This window comes from Poecile atricapillus, chromosome Z, assembly GCF_030490865.1.
Source record: "Poecile atricapillus isolate bPoeAtr1 chromosome Z, bPoeAtr1.hap1, whole genome shotgun sequence".
NCBI lineage: Eukaryota > Metazoa > Chordata > Aves > Passeriformes > Paridae > Poecile > Poecile atricapillus.
Window position 1 is genome coordinate 97,655,684 of NC_081289.1, and position 5,025 is coordinate 97,660,708.

The following is a 5,025-nucleotide window of genomic DNA, read 5'->3' on the forward strand; positions in this document are numbered from 1 at the left end:
TCTCTGATCAAACCAGGAGAGATCAGAGCTCTCCAAAGAGGGCACGGCCAGAGGAAGAACAAAGGGAACAGCAGGGCTACACAGGCTGCTCCTTTGTTAACCCACTGGGGAGCCTGCACTGGGGAAGCTTAAAGGCAACTCTCAGTCAACCTTCTCCCAAACGGTCCCTGAATCCACTGAAATCACTTCCCCTGAGCACCCAAGGGGCCAAAAGAGACTAAGCCTGTCCAGTCAAATACCCTTTACAAGGACTGCAGCACAGTGTCTCCTTAGAAAGTATAAGTGAAAGGGGCTGGGGCAGGGTGGTGTGGGAATCAGGAACAGACAGGATGCTCCAGAGCACGACAAGGAGGGCACCACTCCCTGCAAAGTGAACAATGTGTTCAGACACTGCACATAGCTGGCCTCACCGGGCCATCAGTCTGCAAAGTGCTGTCTGTTACACATCCCTTTGCAACAACCTGTCTTGGCCCTTGACAGAGCTGCGGCATCAAAGCCAGACCCATGGAAGAAGCAGTCTTCAAAGCTGTGCTGCCCGAAAATAAGACTCCTTCAAGGCGCCAGTCCCCCCTTCAGGGGGAAGTGGTACCAGGAGATGCCGGTGCCAGAGAGTCATTTATGTGGCTGTCATCGTGCTCCGTGCAGGATGTGACCTACCCTGACAGCAAGCACCCGAATTCCCCACGACTCCAGCAAAAAAGGCGAAATTTAACCCATCTCACACACACAGCCATAGGTGAGGCTTCTCTATAAATAATAAGCGAAGTTACACAGATGCCAAACCGTGCCACCGGCGGCACTGGCCAGCAGGGCTGGCAGGAGGCGCAGCCCTCCCGAGCAGGCAGCAGGATGGCTCGGGTCGGCAGGAAGCCCTGTTGCTCCGCGTACCGCCGCCTGCAGACCCCCGGGCCGAAGCACTCCCGCCGCGGGCCGGCTGCCGGTCCGCCACAGCCCGCGCAGAAAATCCCGCCGGCAGCTCCCTGCAGGAATAGCCCTGGCGCTACTGGCGAGCCACAGAACCTTGCCCGCCGAGAGCGCGACCAGCACCGGCTGCCCCGACCGCGGCGAGCGGGAACGCCCCGCTCCCGCCGCACGCACCGGGGGATGCCCGAGGCCCGCGGCACCGGGCGCCCAAGGCATCCCCCGGCCGTCGCTGTCCCCGCCGCTGCGGGCGGCGGCCCCAGCTCCGCACAAAGCGGGGTGGGGCCGGAGGGAGCTGCGGCACCCCCGGCGCAAGGCGGGCGGAGCTGGCGTCTGCCCTCGCTCCCCGGCACCGCCGGGCTCCGCAGGCCCCGGGCTGCGGCAGGTGCCCGAGCCGGCCCTGCCCGCTCGCGTCCCGGCCCCGCACCGCCACCCTCCCTCTCGTACCTTGCCGCTGGCCGCGGGGATCTGGACGTGCGCACGGGAACCGCGCCGCGCCAGCCCGGCCCGGCCCGCCCGCCGTCCCCGCCCCGGCCCGCCCCCGCGCCGCGCCCCGCAGCCGGGAGTGCCCACGGGCACCGGCGCTGCCGGTGGCCACGGGGAGCTCCGAGGAGCCTGCCCGCGGCGATCCGGTCCGCGGCCGTGCCCGGCCCCTGAGCGCAGCCTCCCGTGGCCAGCGAGGGTTTATCCTGGTGCTGTGGCGGGGAGAGCCCCTCCGCAGCCACAGCAAGGTGCTCCAGTGCCTCTCCGCTGCCCTGGGCTTGGGAGCCAGCCCAGCCGGCCGACGTGCGCCATTCACCGTCACCATCGCCGTTGCGGGTGGGTCCCCGACTCTGTGCCCGGAGGCACACGGTGAAAGGTGGATGCGTAATTCTCCTACGAGATCGACCTCACAGCATCAAGACTTTGCCGTCACTTGCAGAGAGAGTGCCACAGGCCTTGCATTAGCTCAGACAGCTTCTGAGGTGACAGGCGCACTGGCCGTATCCTCAGTTGTGACCACCAGGTACCGCTCACCCTGAACACTGCACGCACCCCGGCAACTCGTTTTAATGTGCCAGCTTTAGATGGCAGCCTCTGGCTGTCTCAACAGTCCCTGGCAGATGGAGGGACACTGGCCCAAAGCTGCAGGCCCTTTACTGATGGCATATGGCTTTAGAAAGCTTTTCACAGAGCTCACACTCAGACTTTGGGGTCAGCTGGTGCTTTGGCAGCACTACAAACCTCCTCAGTGCACTGAATGAGGAACTTGCTAAGTAGGCAGCAGCACCCAAGATCAAATAGCAGAGGTAGTTTCTTTGGCCACCCCCTCAGTTAACGCCACTCTGGTCCTGTCTGATTAATCAGAGGCTGAGACAGCTAGCTCATCTACCTTAGTCACATCACTCACTGGATAGCAGAGGCAGCTGTAGGCTGAGCTAGCAGCTGTGACAAGACTGCAAAAGTCTGTGTCCTTCAAAAGTGAGATGCTGCAGATCAGTGTAAAGGACCAAACACAAAAGCAAACATGCCCAAACGGTAGCTTGGATATGTTACCAGTTATTAAGTCAGTCCTCAAGGCAAAGCACTATTCATCAAGAAGCTGTGTATCAACCTTAGTGGATGTAGGCCAAGACAGAAGGGGTAGAAGCCTTCCAAAAAAAAGTCTCAAACACTTTCAACCAAAGTAATAACAGGCAACATAGCAGGGATTGAAATCACTGGAATGGTTAGAACTGCTGACAGTGCCAAGAGAGAGGGACAGGAAGTGTGTCCTTAGCTGAACGGTAATTCCATCAAGGGGAGATCACAACCACCAGCCCAGTGACCACTTCCTCACTACAGACATCAACTCGGGTAAAAGAGGAGACTGCACCACATGTGACATCATTAGCAAGCCTGTCAGGGCATCTCAAGTCCTTTTGGAGAAGAAAAATTATGCCTGTGAAAAGAGCAGATCCACTGAATTCTTCAAGAGTGTTGAGAAGAATTTCAGATCCAACCACCAACCAGAGTGATCTTCATCCTTTGCTACCAGGTGCCAGCCCAGGAAATCCCAGGAAACTGAGGCATTTCAGCAGGTACACCACCAGACAACTGTAGAGAAGCAATGTCCATGCATGGAGCACAGGAAGGAATTCCTGTGGACATGAATTGTGAATGCTAGTGCAGCACTGTCCTGGGCCTGCCCTGCCTACAGGAATTAAGATGACTTCTGCTACCCCTCAGGATCCTTGCAGTGTGTGCTCACATGTTCCCTATGGAGAAGTACAAGATAGATCAAGTATTGATACAAAGATGATTTCCAGTGCTTCCTTTGACACATGTTGTGCTCCAGCCCTGATTAAGCCATAGGAAATTGCATGCATGACTGACAGGGGAGACAAAGATGTCTTTGTTTAGGGTTATTGGTAGGGGAAAGATTTCTTCTACCTACAGCCCTGTGCACTGTAGGCATCTGGCTGTGCTACTCATGTGTATGTGCCATTCCTGAGAGCTGTTTTAGGTGCTGACAAAGTGAATGGTTTTGCTCCCCAGTCCTCTCTTTGCAGTCTTAAACTGGGTGGCTGTGACTGGGGTGTCCTTGGTGCTTGGGGTGAATGCTACTCTCTGTCTTCTCCCCTGAGATATCTCAACTGGCCATCCAGCAGCAAGAGACTGGCTGAGCAACCGCTGCTGACAGCCCATGTCCACAGAAGTGGCCTGTGGGAGAAAGAGCAGTCCCACACTACACTTCTGCTGTGTAAAGGGCCTCCAGCAGCAAACATGTTAGTGCTTTCTGTTGAGACCCAGCAGCAGAAGTTGGAGCAGTGTGTTCTGTGACTCTCTGCCATCCCACACCATTAGGTGCCAGAAATCAGGCCAAGAGGCAGGGTGGTGTTGCACCCATCTCTTTCTGGCCCATGCAAAATAACGAGAAGTGGGAAGCTACCACTCTAGCGGAGTTGCTTATGAAGGGGAGCATGACAGCAGTGCAACAGAACAACACCACTGTTAGCCAGAAACCCTGTGCAGCATCTCAACCTGTAGCAAGCCACTGGAAGAAAAGAACTGGCACATGTTGTGGCTGGTCTGCATTGCAGGAGCTACATGGCCACATTCATGGTGTCTGTGCAATAATGATGAAGCACTTCACCCATCTGGACACAGCTCCCTGGCACCAGGGTCCTGACTGGCATGGAGTATTTGTAGAAGTGGATGAAAGGAGACAGAAAGAAAATGGATTCCTGCATGGTGATATGCCTTGCAGCCCTAGGAAAGGCATGACCAGTTTGCAGAAATGACATCCTCAAGTATATTCAAGGCTAAATTATACCAGCACACAGCCCAGTACATCTGCACTCAAGGGGAGATGCTGTATAAAGCACTGAACTCTGCTTTATCCCTTCCTGCAGAGGACAAAGGGCCTGACATGTCTCTGGTAGTTCTGGATGGAGACATGTGAAGGAAATTGCTAATTAGTTATGACAAATTAACTTCATCTTTAATAAAAACTTCATTGGTTCCCTGTAGCAATGTGTCTGAACAGCTTGGGCCATGATGTGCTCCAGCCAAACCATATGTAGAGTTTATTATCAGACCCTCTGGAATTTCTCAAGGTTTCTGAGACATAAGCTATTCTAAAAATAAGAAAGAAGAGGCTGAAAAACAAGAAAACAGGACCACAGGAGCCAGATAACAGAGGGCAGTTCAACACCTGAACTGTAACCAGTCCTGTGCCCCGAGGGGTGCATGTGCGTGGGCAGGATAGTGGCACCAATGAAAAGATGCGTGATCGTGTGAACAGTAGTTTTAGAATGTATAAATAAGAATATATTATAAACAATAAAGGGCTTCTGTGAAATCATTTTGGTTCGTTGGTCAGAGGTCCTCAGCTCCCGCAGTTCCCATTTTTCCTACTCTAATTATTTCCAGCCCCATGCAGTTCACTATCACTAACTGTGCCACATGTATAGGGGTGGGTGGCATGGAGGGCACAACATCCACCCACTTTAGGACCAACTTAAAGCGCCACTGCAATGGTAGTGTCAAAACTGGAAGCCTTTTCAGAGTTTGTGGCATTGGCATTTCCCATCAATTTCCAAGATCTTTTATGATGTTAAAAAATGTTATTGAAGATGCAGC

At 54.4% G+C, this 5,025-nt stretch overlaps 1 protein-coding gene across 1 annotated transcript in view; it reads right to left on the reverse strand.

The window, feature by feature from the left end:
* CORO2A (coronin 2A) overlaps positions 1–1,436 on the reverse strand; it is a 58,340-nt gene extending 56,904 nt beyond the window's left edge. The window contains exon 1 of the mRNA XM_058826163.1: positions 1,369–1,436. The gene's annotated coding sequence lies outside the window, so the exon portion shown is untranslated. The remainder of the gene's footprint in view (positions 1–1,368) is intronic.
* Between the last annotated feature and the right edge of the window lie 3,589 nt (positions 1,437–5,025).